The following is an 18,598-nucleotide window of genomic DNA, read 5'->3' as shown; positions in this document are numbered from 1 at the left end:
TTGGCTATAACTAATCAATAGATTCTGTTGATTTATCACACCAAAAGAAAGAAAATGAAACCAGCCAATTAAGAGCTCTGAGTTGAGTGGTTGTTATTATAAGAGCAAGTCAGATGATTGAAGGCTCAATGCCCTTTCATCAAGTAGTTTTTAATGATATTTATTACCTTTGCCATGTCTCCAAAATGGTTCACAACCTATTCTATGTTGTATGAACGATGGAAATTACTCAGAATTTGTCAAATAAGTGGAATTTTCAAATCTGTCCTGAGGACATTGTTTGAGTTCCTCCTCTTTTGTTGGTTGTATTTTTCCTGAAAATTCAGAATTATTCCAATACAGCACTATAACCAATGTAAATGAGAGCACTTTGCTGTTAGTTGCACATATAAATATGAAAGAAAAGAAAAGGTCGTCACACAGTGCTATCATTAGCTCTGTTTGGACAGTATGGAAAGGTCAGTTGCTGAGCATGAGAGAGATATTTTCAAATAATGTGCTAAGAGTGTGAAGAACAAACATTGCAAGAGTTTTACTATTTTATATCAATATGTATCTTGTGATGAATATGCACTTTGTACTTATCCTTTACACAGAGTAATATAAATAGCATAGTACACTTGTTTGAGCATGTTGAGTCCTTAACCCACCTCCTCCCCAATCACTGTAAAATATCTTGCAAATACATTGTGCATTTTATCAAACTTATCAAAACTAAAAAAAATAATTTGACAGTGGCCTCAATGAAACTAAATATTTACACACCTAATTACAGGTACTACAAAGGGTAAGACAATTGCTGTGAGAAACTGATTATTTTGTTATATGCCAATCTGCCGAGCATATTGCACACCACTTGATGTACATTTCATGTGCATATTATAAATGCAAGTCTTAATCTAAGTTTTATCCACATACATCTAAGCTTCCCTGATACATGTCTCACCCACACGAGCCAGGCCCTGCGCACAGATTTATAAACCCATGTCTGCTGCAATTATGGTGCAATCAGTCTTTCCGTTCAGTAGCGAAAAGCCTCCTTGTATGTTTCATGCAACCGCTAACCTCACACATTTCTTCAAAAAAGAAAGAAAAAGCATGTACAGTGCGAAGATGCATTGTTGTCAGAAACATTTCATCAGAAAAATATCAAAACTTTCTTTTCAATTTAAGAATATTTTCCTTTTTTGGCACCATCTCCCTGTGTGCTTATCCAGACAATGTATTCTAGTGTTAAATGTAGAGAGGCTATACATGAATATTAATGTGGCTCCGCAGGAATGGAGAACAGATATTTGAATCAAGCTATATTTATAAATACACTGTATATTGATTTTAATACTCTATTTTAGAGTTTATATAGCATGTTTGTCCCACAAAATAGCCCGGAAACTGTTTTTGGAAACTGGTGATTATTCATTTACTTTTGTCTAACTCTTAAATATTGATGCAGTCATAAAACCTTTAACAGGCCATGGTATTGGCTTGTTGGGGGGAAGCTGCCGTCTTACAGCTCAGTGGTTTTGTGATTTCTAACATTATTACACTTGAAATTTCAAGTTACAGCACTCTAATAAATTTTAATAACTTTGAATGTTATTACCTCCCCTGAAGTGGTTTTATATGACAAACCTGCTCGATGCCACTATAGACTTACTTTTGGTCGTCCAATGGAAACCAAATGTAGGATTTGTCCTCCCTACAGGTGGACTGTGAGCTCAAGGTATACATAATACATACACTGTAGTTAAACTGAAGTGGAGGATTTTATAAAATGGAATAAATTTAAGAACATGTAGGACATATAAGACTGTAGAAGCTGAATGATGGTAGGAGAGAGTTTCATGACTTTTTAATCTGAATGTGTCATGTGCTTTTTTAATTGTACAAAGAAAGTGAATTATCTAAATTAATTACAGAATAAACAAGTGACTGTCACAGTAACAAAACAACTGAAATAACTAGATAATTGTAATAACAGGAAATTGAAATGGTTAGATAAGGCAGAAAGTTAGATTTAAAACAATAACTGCTTCCCCAAACTTTTGAGGTTACAGCGCTGTTTTGTGTCACTACCATGACAGATTGAGGAGAAAAGCTAGTGCAGTCAAGATTAATAGAGGTCTAAGCCTTCTGGGTTCAAACCAGGATAAGATAAGGCGGCTTTTTGTTTACACATTAGTAACCTTTCTGTTTCCAAAGTAATTCAAGTAAATCATACCACATTAAAATCAACAAAGTTAGACAGACATCACCAAAAATTAGTTTAGGTAGGAAAATTGTGTTGAGTTACACAATGAGCTATCACTTTTCTCTGCTGCTGCTGAAGTTACTCTTCATAGATCCAACACCCACAGCATCCACACATTTCAGGTTAGGTTTTGTTTGTTTGTAATGGCACATACTGTATCTCTCGAACATGAAAAATGTCATTAATGGCAGAGATGATGTTTGAAGCTTTGGCCACTTACCACTGATCCACTGTTCACTTAGTTGTTTACATAACTCACTTTTTGTGAAAAATAAATCCAAAGGCACTCTTGCTCTTCACTTTCCTCTGCCTTAGAGTCAAGAGAGGAGCAATGTATACGGTCGTGTCTACAGCTGCATTTTACTCATGTAGTTTGGTTTTGAGCACCTGCTCCTTAATGGAGAGCTTGTCCCTATTGAATCCCATCAACCTTTTCAGAATAGAGATTGTGTCTACAGTATGACATGTCTCGGGGCAAGCTCAAGTTTAAATTGTAGATAAAGGCAAACAGGGGTGCACACCAATTAGCCACATCCCTCAGATCTTGCAGCACTACAGTATGTATTCTTTAATGATGATGCCAATATCCTCAGATGGATCTGTTGCTTCTGCTCCCTCCTACTGCACAACATAAACCTCCAAAACCACTTTTTCCATTTCTTTCCAAAAAATATATTATTGATGCATCTATTAGTTTAATATTTGCCTTGCCATGGTCTATATTTATTTCATTGTCAATAAATTCAATGAAATGACCAAAACCAACCATGAATCTACAGTCTAATAGGAAACAGTGTATCAAAAGGCTCCTTTGTTCTACTGTAGTTCATGCAGACAATAATGGAGATCACGCTTCTCTCCAGGGACTGTGAAAGTGATTTTTTATTATTAGTCAGTGGAGTTTCTTTCCAAATATACTCGTGTCCATTAGCTTTATGTAGGCTACACTTGGACAATGAGACATGTTTCCTGATATTAGCTTGGTGCATTATGATGGATTTGAAATGAGACAATATAAATGTACCTTTGGTGTATGTCAAAATACTTTACAAAAGACATCAAATTAAAAATTCTGCTATTTTAGGTTGATTACTGTATTAACCATCCGTCTCTGCTTTTTTTAAGAAAATGTTGATACTGCATTGGCAGCAGTGACAGTTAAGCGTAATATGGAGACACCAGTTCTAATGCAATCATAGCTGAAAAAGCTGCTACGTATTAGCAAGAAGTTTTCAGCACAAGCAAAATAAAAATATTAAAGAACGTTTTAAACTTTGTTTTCTGTATCAGTTGTGCTATAGGCGATAAACTGGATCAAAACATACTCATTGAGTGGCTAAGTACTCTTTAATTAATAAGGCCATCAGCATTCATTGAAGTAAACATAATACTTTCCATTTCTATCTTACACTGTAAAAAAAAAAATGTCGTTTTTACAGGAAAACGCTGGCAGCTGGGGTTACCAGAGTATTCCTGTAAAAAATACGGCAGCACAGTAGATAACTTTACTGACGAAATCTGTAAATTGATTTACAGTGAATAAAATCACATCTGAATCACATTAAAAAACTGTTAAGTCTACAAAAATAATTTGTTAATTTCGCATAACGATGTTGTATATAAATAGACCATTTCCTGTATTTTTTACATGTAATAATTGCTTATTGTGCATCAATAAATGATCAAATTAACAGGAAAATATCAAACAAAAAACTAATTTAAACTGGTAGAACAACAATAAAACTTTGCATTTTAAATGGAGCTGTTCTGTATTTTATACATAAAATCTATTCATAATATGCTGTATCTTTATGTTTTAATAATCAAGTTATTATGTAAAATGTACATAATTTATTTATAAACCTGCAAAATTACTACACCTACACCAAAACATGTAAATTACATCTTGAAAAAAGACAAGAGAGGAAAATATAACTTTTGGGACATTTATTTGACAGCCATCATCAATACTTGTAAACAATTGGATGCATTTTTTTTCAATGTCAACAACATATAAAGAAGCTACATGAACTGGTTCTTTTAACTATGACTGAATCCAGGTTGAAAAAAAAAAGTCCATGCTATAAAAACAGCAAGCTGAATTGAACTCTGCTCATTAGTAAGCAGGAAAACAGTATTGCGGCTTCTCCCAAATCACTTAAACCAATGGTGACCAGTTTTCAAGAAAGAAACCCCCCCCACACACACACACACACACACACATTTTAGCATTAAAGCAGAAGTAAGTGATATATTTGTGTTAATATAAGTCTTAAATAGTTATAGAGGGTATGCGTTTACGTCACGTTGCCCTCGGCAACGCCCCGTTCGATCGGACTGAGTGGCAAAACAAGCGTCCCTCAACATGCTGGCGGATAGCGGTGGACTCATAAACTGGATAAAATATCTTATATCAAAACAAATTTATGTCAAAAGAAATTGACAACCAGCTCCCCAAAACCGTCTGCTCCACTGACACTTCCTGTAACACACAGTGTGACCGTGGCACCTGCAGAGTGACTGACAGGCTCACTGTTACTGTCATCCCGACGCTTAAACCTGCGCGCTGCTTTTATTCTGAAAAACTCTGACAAGTCAAACTGTAGGATGTGTTAGAGGACTAATTTATCTGTCTAAACATCGTAACTATGACACCTGAAACTGTAAACACAGCTGATCGATCGAAAAAAAAAAGACCGCTCCAGTGAATTTACTTTCCGTCATTGAGAACAGGTTCTTGAATGTAACTCGGTCAAAGTGAGACGTATCCTCAAGATTTTTAGCAGCTCTGTTAGGTCATGCTGCTTTACATGCTGGCAAAGCTAGACATGTCAGACTTGTGTGGGCTCGGAGAAAATCGCTTCGTTACTTGCTCGTTTTTAAACTTTGGCGGCTCTGCCACTCGTCTTTTTGCCACTCAGTGGACGTTCCACAGCGACTTCCGAGTACCGTGACGTCATGTGCATACCCTCTATATCTTCCGACAGCAATCACTTCTATAGAGTGTTTGGTCTGAAACACGGGTCTGTCAGTCACTCTGCTCTGCTCTGAGCCCAGGAGAAAACATTTATCGTATCCTACAGTTTTTATCCAATGAGGAGAGAGAACAGCATGCAGGGCTGTGTGTGCAGCCAAGGGACGCCGTGAATGTGGTGACGTAGGGACGAGGACTGTTATGGTGCGTTCAAGGAAACTCGTAGACTCGTGTTTTTCCGTCCTGTGAAGTTGTATCAGTTCGATCTGGTACGAGTTCACGGGTCAGAAGTTACGAGTGGCCGTTATAGTGACTTTCACAGGTAAAACAGGTCGGAGAAACACGAGTGGGTTGCCTGGAACGCTACAAAGTCGTAAGTTGTGACTTGAAGCTGTAATTTACGATTTCAAAAGCCTGCCTCGAACGCAGCATTAGCGAAAACGACCGGATCGATTACTTCTGCTTTAAGAGAACTCTCAACATGGGTGACATGATAAAATTGTTGGCATTTTATCTAGAATAACTCAACCATGATTATTCTTGCCAATGAGTATGTGAAAAAGTCCATGTTATGAGAGCATCAGGCCAGACTTAAAGCAGAAGTAATTGGTCCGGTCGTTTTCGCTAATGCTGCGTTCCAGGCAGGCTTTTGAAATCGTAAATTACAGCTTCAAGTCACAACTTACGACTTTGTAGCGTTCCAGGCAACCCACTCGTGTTTTTCCGACCTGTTTTACCGGTGAAAGTCACTATAACGGCCACTCGTAACTTCTGACCCGTGAACTCGTACCAGATCGAACTGGTACGACTTCACGGTCGGAAAAATACGAGTTTCCTTGAACGCACCATAACAGTCCTCGTCCCTACGTCGCCACATTCACGGCGTTCCTTGGCTGCACACACAGCCCTGCATGCCGTTCTCTCTCCTCATTGGATAAAAACTGTAGGATACGATAAATGTTTTCTCCTGGGCTCAGAGCAGAGCAGAGTGACTGAGAGACCCGTGTTTCAGTCCAAACACTCTATGTAAGTGATTGCTGTCGGAAGATATAACTATTTAAGACTTATATTAACACAAATATATCACTTACTTCTGCTTTAACTGCATATAGTTGAAATACACCAAGAACAATGACATTTTGCATCCATCTAAAATGCACCAAGAACAGTGACACTTCACATTAAAATTCCACAACAGTAAACAATACCAAGTGCAATTTCACTATCACTATAACTCTTATGTAAGCATTAAGTCAATAGTACATCAGGGTGAGCGCAGTCTGTGACTGCCCTCAAACACAATCCTGACATCCACTGACCCATCTTGGTTCCACAGCAGGTAAATCTTCATCACCTCATCTGCAAATTCCTCTTGAACACCGACAGATCCATCAGCAGCATCCTGCAGACATTGTTAAGATAACCGTTAGGAGCTCACTTTCAACCTGCATGTTACAAGACAAATACTACCACCTACTAACATTAAGAGTGTAACAGGACATAAAGAGGACAACCTGAACAATACTACTGTGATAGTATTGTGGTAACTTTAAAACTAACATTGCTAAAGGGATATTTAGGATATTTTTTTTACATGAAGCTGTATGACATCCTTATTAGTAGTTACGTGCATCAACAGTGACCCCGACTGTGTCCTGTGAGCAGAGTTCCGGCCTGGTTTTGGTGCTGACGAATGTAGTCCGGCTAGTTGGCTGGGGTCACTAAAATAAAACAATATGCATTCAATAGAGTGATACATTTGCATCACAAAACCGTTATCCACGAAAAAGTCTAACCTCACAATTGCTAGGCGCTATTTTCTCTCCCTTCGTATCACTGCATGCTGCCGCCTGTAGACAGCTGTGCACTTTTCCATCACCTGTTTCACAGAGTTTACTGCTCAGATAGTTAACGTAAACATAAGTGATGAAGCCATCCCTTGTTTTAGCACAGAGCCAAAAGGATACCTTAATGAATCTGAATATGATGCTGAACTTCGTCAGATGGAGTTGGAGCAGAGAAGACAGGGTGGCGTGTGATCAGTAATGCAGCACAGTGCATGGTGGAAGATCAGACTGACAAACGTACTCAGACAGACATAGTGCATCACCTGCAAGGACATTGCTGCTGAAAAAAAAATAGAATGGCGCTACATTCTCCAGCCAGCTGACCTGTAGCTCACCTGCGGCTCACCTGCAGCTGTCAGAGGAGCCTCTGCTAGTTCTAACTGCCATCTGAAGACCGGTCAGCTGAGCCAGAGCACAGTGGACGTGGCTGGTGTGTAGGCTCGCTATATGTTTTATAACGGCAAGAAAAACAAATCATCCTTAATCGCTGATTGTCTGATATTCTGTGTTCATTTGTCGGGCTGATCTTCCATCACGGACTGTGCTGCATTACTGTCCAACTTCAGCAACTTCAGAAAATAGCACCTGGTGATTGTGAGGTCAGACTTTTTCATGGATAACGGTTTTGTGATGCAAATTATTACTCTTTTGAACACATATGGTTTTGAGAAGCAAAACGCTTTATTTTTGTGATCTCAGCCAACTAGCCGAACTTGCTTCGTCCACACCAAAACCAGGCCGGAACTCTGCTCACACGACGCAGTCGGGGGAAAGTCACTGTTGATGCACGTAACTACTAATAAGGATGTCATACAGCTTCATGTAAAAAGATCCAAAATATCCCTTTAAATACAGTATTATACTAACCTCAATGTCCTTGAACAAGGCACTGGCATCTTCTTCCAGATGGTTGATCAGAAATCAGATGACAACCTCCTGCGTCCGTTGAATGGGGATTCCACTCTGCAGAGTATTACAATTGATTAGTTGCTGAAAGACTTATTTAAGCGTTTAAGAGTTTTGCTTTTCTGGAAATACAGTACTAACATGTCAAACATTTCAACTGAATTTATATTAGGAGGAGGAAGCCAATACAGATGTATTGTATGTAATTAACTTAAAGGAGAGAAATATGAATGAGACAGGTGAAGTTATGATTAAAGCAGTTAATGCAGAAATTGAATAGGTCGAGAATACATTTTAATACCTGAAGTAGAACACTCATTTGGGTCAGACGTCTCTTTCCTGCGGCACCATCCTTCAGCAGTTCAGGTGTATTGAAGTCCAACATTGCCATGAATTATAGCTCAAGATTCAGTGTGGTGATCCTCAGAAATTCTGCGCTAACCTGAAAGAGAGATGAGAAAAGAGAAAAAAAGTGGTCTAATCTATTGTCATTCAGCACTCAAAAAAGAGTTGTAATGAGATGAATAAGATGCAAGACTGTTCCATATAATTTTTAATACACTGCTATGCCATAAATTCTCTGCTTACAGGGCTTCCCCCAGTGTATTATAAGCCTGGCCAGGTCTTACATGCCCCATTGCCAGGCTAAGCATCGTTTATTTATTTTTTTTAATCAGTTTTTATACTCCATAAACATGTGATCAGGTGTCTTTTTCATCACCTGACAACATCACAACTTCGTCGCGCATAACGGGGCACGTCACGGACATCATGCTCATCAGACCGCTGCTTCACCAGCTGAGCGAGAGGAGCGGACCGAGTCCACGTTAACGTGAACCGATCCGCGGCTGCAAGAGGCTCAATCAGCTGATGTAGCACGGCTGTTAGCTGTTAGCACGTCGTCCCCTGCAGCTGTGAATGCGCAGCTACGGCGTCACTATGAGAGCCCGGCCACTTGATACATCACGCGCGCCGTACAGAAATGACTCACGTTTGTAACCACGGATGCAGCCCTCGTCCAAGCAAAGATATTCAATAAATGGACGGTTTATAAACCGTCTTTGGTCCAAGTAACGTTCAACCAGCAGCCACGGAAACAAAGCCCCCCCCCGCCCCCCCCCCCTCCATGCTCAGCATGCGCTATGAAAAGCCTCGCCATGTCTGAGCATGTTGTGGAGTGCTTATTGATGAATAAATTAACCATTTTGCGTCCATTTTAGGTGGCGTTAGCTATATAAACGGTGCCTTAGCTGAATGAACCTTGTGTTAGCTGAGCAGTTTTGTGGAAAGCTGTAAACTAAGTTAGCTAACGTAGCCTACAACAGCTTGGTGCCGCTGGTGACAGTATTAAAAATACACCCTATAAAGTTGTATGTAGGAAGACGGGGTCAATAAAATATTAACGCTCTAAGTTACTTACCAGCGTATGGAGTCCTCCAAGTGGTTTTCACTGTGGTGTCGACCGTTGATTTGCCTCGTGTTTTTCAAAAGAAGCAGGGTACCGTTAGATATCCCATGAATCCACTCTCTTTGCGCGCGAATGGCGGCACGTCATGACGTTCTGCGTAAATACTACTCATTTTCTGAAGTTGTTGCTAGAGATGAGGTTAGAGTAGCCTAATTAAAGTTCTTGAAATCGATTAATATACGGTAATTGCTCCATACTCAAATATTCTGACTGGTATTTACTGAAAATATTACGGATATCTTAAAATTATAATTTGTTTGTCAAATACTAATTTATTTTATGAAAATAGGCTAAATAATAGAAGTAATATAAGACAAAATTATCTGTTGAATTTTAAAACATTTATTTGAATATGTCTAACTCAAATAATCACTTTTGTGATTTTCAGAGATTTTATTAAGACTATATACTTTTTTATTATTGTGACATAAGACCCTGAATGTTTCAATTTTTTTAAATTAATTTAAAAAAAACAGCGGTCCAATACAGAACAATGTACAGTTAAATATATTCAAAACATGACCCCCTTGAATAAAATAAGGAAAAATAAAAAACCCAGCAAACTGATACCCTGAACTAGAGTGCACGACCCACTGCCATCCTCACCACCCCCTCAGCCAATCCCACCCAAGGGGGCAGTTGTCGGTCTGAGAAGTGAAGCTCACTTCCGCGTTCAAAAAACTGCAATCCCCTCGGATTCCTCTGGGGGCTGGTGTCAGAAGGGAGCATTCCCCATAGACCCCCATGTTAAAATCGCCGACTTTACATCCTCAGTAAACATGTTAAAAGCCTGGTGTCAGAACGTTTTTTCGTCTCAATCGATAGTTTCTACCCCCGCACACACTCTGAGGGGGGTGGATTTTTTTTTAACTCTACCGTTTTACTGTTATTAGGTTAAAACTCTGGCCAATTAGGGCGCAGAAACGTTGAGTGACAGGTCCGAGCAGCTCCGTGGACAGCTGCTTCGAGGCCAGTGGGCGGGTTCTCGGCCGGCCAATCCAACATGGCGCTGTTCAGGCCGCCATATTTGAGTCACAAAAACGACTCCCCAAAACCAATGGGTGACGTCACGGACGCTACGTCCATTCTTTTTACAGTCTATGATCCCACCCCCAAGCGCTGAGAGGATTCAGGAGGTCCTTTTCCAGGAAGGAAAGCAGTGGTCGCCTGATCTTTTCAAATAAGGCTGTGAATTACTTTTTAGTCTACCTCTCAGATTCACAATGATTTTTTGTGTGAAAATATTACCTATATTTGCATTATTTCATCAATCATGTTAAAAGTACAGCATAAACTTGTAAAGTGACGTACATATTTTTTTTGTATTTTTCAAAACAACTGACTAAAACTATAGTTTTTACAATATTTGCAAGCCAAATTAACAAAATTGTTTTGTTATGAGTATTACAGTATTTATCAGTTTTTGTTACCAATATTTGTAGTTTTCACAAATAAATTTGATTAAAATCACATGTTGTTGTTGTAAATATAACAAAACATTCTGTTTTAATAGTTTACAAATGTTCGCTGTGATTTAAACAAAAAGTAAATGTTTTGGGGTTTACAATACTTTTCTGTAGTGATTTTACATAGTTTCTATGTAAATTTCACAGTCATTTTTTACAGTGTACTTAAAAACAGGACTTCTGTCTAACATCAATTGGAGAGACAGCTTTGGAGAAATAGATATACTGTATAGATGGCTTCTATACCCTTCTATCTATTGACATTGGCTCATGGCTCCATCATGTTTCTTTCACAGCACTGATGCTCAACTCTGAGCAGCCAGTGTTCCTCAGCCTTGTGCAGTAGTTTGTGCTTCAAACTTATATTCCAGTCATAGAAGTTACTGACCAATCCTTGATCCTTTACACAGGGGTACTTTGTTATCAGAGCAACACCACCACACTCTGGACTTGAAGGACAAACTTTGTTATTTTACAGTTTCTAAAGCCAAACCATCTAGTATATCTGATTGAAGTTGGGTAGCCTACTTGGAGTTAGAAAAGTGCCACTGTTGAAGACAGCTCAGTTTGTCTTTTCTAACTGAATCTGTGGCTCATAACTGAACTGAGGTACTTTGAAGTTGGGGGGGCGGGGGGATTGATGTAGAACCTGAAAATAAAAATAAAATAAATACATTTGATAATGTAGATTGAGTGGAGGAAAGTACGTCTGCGTCTGATGCTCTGGACAAAGAACTCTCATCTAAGCCCTGTGGAGCTGCATCGTGGGTGGTTCTGTCTGACTCACTTATTGAGTAAATAACTTTAACAGTGCTCTTGTCTTTGATTTTTGAAGTCACTGTCAGGTTTCGAAACTAACTGTCAAATTCAGTGTCTCTATGCTGCAGTCTGAAATTTCCAGAAGGGCCAAACTGCCTTTTAATCTCTCCTTTAATGACGTCTACTGAATCGGGTATCCCAGTGGGCAGAGTTAACTTTGATGCATTGTCTAATCCAGACACCCGTGTTCATTCTAAAAAACAAGGCAAACAAGGAAACATCTGTAACTCCCTCACCTTTTAATGATTTATGTTAAATATAATTTATTGTATTATTTCTTAAACAAGAAAAGCCTACATTTTACAATTCACATGATTCTCACTTGGTCAAAAAATACTTTTTTCTCTTCCTCTTTTCTTCTCTCTGCTTCTTTTACCAGGTTTCTGCAGCTCTCTTTCTACATTACATCTGCCTGAGATAATGTGCATCAATAATCTAACTTTTTTTTTTTTTTTTTTTTATCATCATAATATAAACCCGACTGACTCTTATTCTCAGTAAGATGCATACAGGAAATGAGAGAGACAGCACCTTCACCTGTCAAATTATTGACATAACTAAAGCCTGGAACTATAATGAAAGGTGTCAGTTTCATGAAAGGTTGGTATGATATTGTTATGACTATCATCACATATTTTCCATGTCTGTTTTTGCTGCAAACCACTCACATCACCTGTGACAAACAGGCAGGACACGTAATCTCTAAATGATGTGCGGCGGCAAGTTGTGCGGCTGCTATGACCTGACATCAACATGTTTTTTTTGTCCACATAAAAAAATGTGCTTAGAATAGATGAACCATTCACCCAAAATACACACTACATATGAGACATCATTTGAAAGGAAACATCTTCTAATTTGTGAAAATGCCACGTTTGTTTTGCAGGGGACTGAAACATAACCTCAACTACATTAGTTCATGCAACATTATAATTATATAGTCTTGTTAAAATGTGAAGAAAAACATCATGGAAAACTACAAATAAATTATTAGCATCCCTTTTTGTCAGCAATTATACAGTACAATTAACAATAACAACACATTTTTGTCACAGACAAGGACAGTGGTCTAATATCAGTACTGTTGCATGCCCATTCTGTTAACAAGGGAATATCAAACATGTTATTATACAGTATTATCCTGTAATAAACTGTACTGTTTGAAAGTGAGATAGTTATGTTAGTTTGAATCTGCTGTATATTGTAGTGTTGACATTGTACTATAATTACAGTAGCTATAAAGCTAATTTGACTGTAAAAACTAAATAGTTGTAGTAATTCCATCTGCTTTCATTTCTTAATCTACAGTTATCTGCAAAGTTGAGCATCCTTCCTGCTGGACCTCTAGCAAATCCTCTGGTCCAACCGTTGTAGGATGCTGCATATTTATTCTACAAAATCAGCTATGACTTTTGTGAACTTTTGTGGTTTGCTAAACATTTGGCTCTTCTTCCAGCTGGGCTAAACACATCCTGGACTAGACTCCACTGAATGTACAGAGATGAAATTGCTATTGATCTTCTCATCTAACTCTAGGGGAGAAATCAAATATATTCCACAAATGTTGAAGCAGGCTATTATTTAACTCTGAAAAACAGGGGAAAGGAAGGACTGCATTTCTGAAATTTTTCATAGGTGTACCAAAACAGGCACATAAAGGACTCCTTCTATTAGACCAGACATGTGCCTTCAGACCACCACTAATTTACAAAGCAGCTCTTTACAAGTTTTATTCATTTAACCTGTTTGCATTACCTAAGACTCAGCTGCACAAATATCGCCACAATGTGCACTTAATATGAGATATTAGCATGATAAAAGAAAGCAGGTCTGCTGATCACAGCTGCTGTCAGGGAGGGGATCTCATGCCTGGCAATCTAAGATCTGCATCTGGTTACCATGGTAACGCAGTCAAAGGCAAGATTAAAAAATGTGCACCGTGTTTGTGTGTGAAAGTGTTTTGTCAGTTCCTCATTAAAAGTTAAGTAGTGGGCACACTCTTCAGACAGCTCCCAGCTCTACCATACAGCTCTTTCCTGCCCTCTGTTTCTAACCATCCGTCATTATTTCTGACAGATGCAGTCCATTCGCAGTCTTGACTGATGCTAGTGATCAATTATTTCTTCATGAGCTCTTTGTGACCACCAGAGAGGATAAATACAGCTTTGAAATCCAGCGTAGTGTAGTAGGACTTTCTCTCACTCACTAGAATAAACTTTAAAATCCCCCGCCACTTAAACCAGTGTCTCTTTTAATTGTCCCTTGGATGTTTGATTTTTACTGTGCAGAATGATGTATGTGCAGAGTTTAACACCAGAAGGCCATTTTCAAATTAATGTCTCTCTGAGTTCAACGTGTGTACATATGAGGATGAGTCAGTCTCATTTAGTCAGTCATAGCCCAAAATGCAACTTATATAAGTGTGATGTGGAAACTGGTAGCGCTCAGTACACATACGCAATTCAGTCAAGCAGAGACATCTTGTGCCCAGCAGTTAAACCAGCGTTTGCATATTTGTAGAGTCTTAACTTGGTAGTAGCAAAGTAAATGTCATTTGAAGAATTTTAATCAGCAACTTAAGTACTGCGTAATTATACAATAACTTTAAGTAGATTTTTTTATTTTTTTTATATGTCAATAACATTTTAGGGGAGAATATTTAATGTGTTTTTCTTGTGGCTCAGTAAAGGGCAGATTACAAAGGCAGGTCAACAGAACTGTCCACCATCAGGTGTTTGTAATTTGTATTTTACCAGACTGATATAAGACACTGTATGGCAATGGGCTCTATGCACAGCTCCAGCACTTGCTGAATTTAAGGCAGGACCTTCATTTCCTGTCTTACATTATTGGACACACTGATTAATCCAGGTGTGTCTGACCATTGTGACTACTCAGACACACCTGGATTAATCAGTGTGTCCAATAATGTAAGACAGGAAATGAAGGTCCTGCCTTAAATTCAGCAAGTGCTGGAGCTGTGCATAGAGCCCATTCTGAAACTCAGCAATTCGGGGGTTTAATTTTTTAAAGGTGTATCTGACTCTGGAATTAACATTTTTAAATGCACTGTAATGTTTACATGTATTTTCCTTTCCTTTCCCTTGAAGCCACAGCTGTATAAGGATCACAAAATAAGTCATTATATTGGTTTGCTCTCTTTGAAGTGAGGTTGTAGCAGAGGGGTGCGGTTTTACAACAGTATCTGGGCAGCAGACACCACTGCATGTCATCAGGCTGATTATCAGCCTGATAGGTCAGACACCATGGGCCTGCACTCTGTCTGTTTTCAGAATGTGGTAATAAAGTCACACATACAGACGATAAAGACAAGAGTAGCTGGCAAACATGGACTTACAGATGAATTGAGATGCATGTTTTCTGCTGCTGGCCTGTGCCAACATGGTCTGTCCTGAGATTTGAATTCATCTCAGTATCTCAGCAGAAGTAGTGCCAGGTACAGTAAAGATTAGATGTATTTAATCTGGTACAGTTGAAGGTAAAATGTGATGCAATCAAGAGCTATATATATGGCACACATTGATTTGTGAAGCTGTTCCAGACTATATCAGTACATACTCCTCCCCAGAGAAAAACAAAGAGCTCTCTGTAGAAATGAAGTAGATGAATAACTGCTTTTAAGGTGCCTGTGATCTCTAAGAATGTAGAGGTATTTTTGGTATTAGTGCTCATTGCTTGCCTCCACTGACAGAGTTTTGTTACTACTTCTCTCTCAGAGGAACAGACCTTCTGTTTAAATCCTCCTTAGTGATCAAAATTGTCTTTTTACTCACCTTGACAAAGGCCACATCACACAATGAGAAAAATTGGCTTCAAGACCCTGTAAACCCACATAAGAGTTTTCAATTAACCTGTCTCATTAGACCTTTAGCCAGTGGGTGGAGCTATGATGTAATCATGAGTGAAGACTGAATTTCATTCAGCAGCCTCAAATTTAGGGTCTGATACTGGGTCACTGTCACAGCTTAGTAAGACACTGGAACAGAGCCATCTAACATTATCAGTAACACCTGAGCTTTTCCTACTCTGACAAGTTCAGATGGCGGCTGTGAAAACGGTCCATGTTAACAGGGCCAACAAATCTACCAGGGGGAAGACCAAGGTGTCAATCAAGCCCAGTTTGTGCATGCCCACGCAGTTGTGAGAAGCAGTCTAATCAGACAATATACAGTCCAGACCCCATATTTGGACAGGTACAACATATTTTTCTTTTTAGGCTCTGTGATTCAGTATAAAATAAAATAATGGATATTACTTTTAAATGCCAAGTCTCAGTTTAATCTAAGTAGGTTTACAGCCAAAAAAACAGTCCTTCACAGTCAATGACTAAAAGTTTTTGAACCATAGATATGAGCAGGTACCTTGTACTGTAGCTTCCATGGTGATGCTGTCCAGGGTCACTGCAGCCATCTTCAGCCCTCGCTTTCATGATCCTTTCTTCCTTTGGTCTCATCTTCAGAATTGTTGCCCTGCTGAAAGATAAAAAGTCATCAGTGAGTTTTTGATGCACTTGGCTGAATCTGAGCACGTAATAACCTCTGCATTCATCCTGCTGCTTCTATAAGAAGTCATCAATAAATGCCAAAGTGCCAGTTCCACTGCAGCCAAACTTGTTCAAACCATAACAGAACATATTTGACAGATGAGGTGGTATGCTCTGGGTCATGAGCTGCACTTTAATGCAGTGTCCATTATTTTATTTCAAATTGAATGTGCTGAAGCCTGCACAAAAAATATGTAACTATCCAAATATGTACTGTGAAGATGAAACAATGAATAAACTCAGAATATGTTTGGAAAATAAAGTTAAATAAAGCCTTTATTATAGATCTAAATAATATGAGTTTCTGGATTGTCAGTTTCGACAATGACAGTGACAGTGAATTGCGGGTATGAAAACTCTTGATTTCTAAAATTATTTTTTTTAATATACAGGTCAAATCTGTGTTACTTAAGCGTAACTGGAGCAAGGGGAGGTTTACTCAGTTTCTTGAGCTGCATAAACCAAATAAACTGTGACATAACCATTATGTTTATGCACCGATCAAAATTCTCATAGAGAAGCAACAAGTGTTTGCATTTGTATTTTTGTTCCGTTCGGTTGGATAAACAATATCCAACTAAACTGTGTTCTCAGTTTTTTTTTTTTTTACCTCACACATAAAGCCATGAAACACTGTCCCATTTTATAACAATAGAGACACAGTGGGCAGGAACATGTTTACTACAAAGCCACAAATTGCTTATTTAATAAACACATCCACCATGTATGCACCCTCATCCTGTAGAGTCCTTATTCTTCTAAAGTAGCTACATTTTTTCCATAAGCGTTTCACAACTCGCCAGCTGGGACCATTTTTCTCTCCCTATTGAGAGCATCTGTATCCCCTAGATTAAAGCTGATTGAATTTAGAAATCTGTATCATTACAGTTATTAGATTAGGAGAGAGGGGAAAGGACATTGCAACTCTGAATTTCATTTCAGAGGAATTAATGAAACGTAGGAGTGTGGACCACAAAGAGCTGGCCACATGTCCAGCTTCAATGAGCTTACTGATTGTATTGACTCTTACATAATGACCCTACTGAAGATGCATGAGAAAAGCATTAACATGCCAAAAATCTGATTAAAACCTAGATTTCAAAGCCTCACCAAACAGCCTGGAACAAATTGCTTCAGTCCTTATTGACATAAGATCTAGGGATTATTGAATCAATTGATTTTCCACCCTTCGTGTTTTTTGTTTTGTTTTGTTTTTTCCACTGTTTTTTCATTTTCTGTTTTCCACAATAGTTTCCATCGTATATATGCATTACAACTGCTGTAGGCCTGCAAAGTACATAAATGGTTTGTTTTATCAATCCAACATTTTGATTCTCTCCACAGGTTATTTGGCTCCAGTGCAGCAGCATGTAGAAGAAACTGAACGATGCAGAATGTTTGCCACATTTCCTTGCATTCATATTCTACAGTTGTTACATAACCATTTATCTAAACTAAAATGTATTACATATACACTATGACATACATTACTTTTTCTGTGAACTCCCTGACTCTTTGGAATTGCCTATCTATGCCTTATCTATATCAGGCTGGATAGTACAGCAGGATGTAATTGAAGTGCTGCATGGATTTGTTGGTACTTATAATAAACATACATGATTAAAAAAGAGTAATGGGTTCTGTTCCATATAGCCTAGCTCTAGGCAGCAAAAGCTACCCATCACAAATTTAGACCTGTTCACAGTTTCAATGTTGTGCCAAGTTAACAAATGATAAAGCTTAGGGTATTTGTTCTTTGTGGTTTCAAACCTTATACTAATCAAGACTAATGCTACCCTTTGCCTTTTGCCTGGTAGTGGTTTTTTTTTTCTACCTGAGCTAGATGAGACAATGATAGTAAACTTAGTTAATTTAAAGTCCCTGTATGTGGGATTCTACCCTTTCTGACGTGTGGTAGTATCAGACAAATGTCAGCCATACATGATGCCCCTGTCCCAACCCATCAGACCAAAATAGCAGAAGGTGCTGCAGTGAGATTAATCTGTACATCTTTGTGTAACATTTGGTTAGCTAAGTTAGCTAATTTGGTATGTCAATAGTAGCTTCCTTCCTCTGCTATTTTCTTTGCATGGAACACAAATGTATTAAATTAATTTTCAATAGGGAAAATAAAGCTGTCCAAGTCATTGGTCTGTTAGCAAACTTCTAGCTCAAGTTGCTTGCTACAGTATAGTGGGATAAGGATGAATAAATTAGGGCTACCTCAATAAAACAAAGCAAAGGTCAGGTCTCCACATTTACACTGCAATGAATTGAACAGTGAAATTCTGTTTGTCTGGTGT

The 18,598-nt window shown here is 38.5% G+C and overlaps 1 long non-coding RNA gene across 1 annotated transcript; it reads right to left on the bottom strand.

Moving 5' to 3' along the window:
- Window positions 1-6,459: 6,459 nt before the first annotated feature.
- On the bottom strand, window positions 6,460-8,334 carry LOC146973625 (uncharacterized). Its single transcript, XR_015037689.1, has 3 exons — window positions 8,280-8,334; window positions 7,940-8,035; window positions 6,460-6,627 (listed from the first exon to the last, which is right to left on the bottom strand). It is a non-coding gene; the product is annotated as an uncharacterized LOC146973625 (long non-coding RNA).
- Window positions 8,335-18,598: the final 10,264 nt, after the last annotated feature.

This window comes from Trachurus japonicus, chromosome 15 (genome assembly GCF_045865225.1).
Source record: "Trachurus japonicus isolate A0001 chromosome 15, Traja_1.0".
NCBI lineage: Eukaryota > Metazoa > Chordata > Actinopteri > Carangiformes > Carangidae > Trachurus > Trachurus japonicus.
This window is presented reverse-complemented; position numbering and strand designations above follow the sequence as displayed.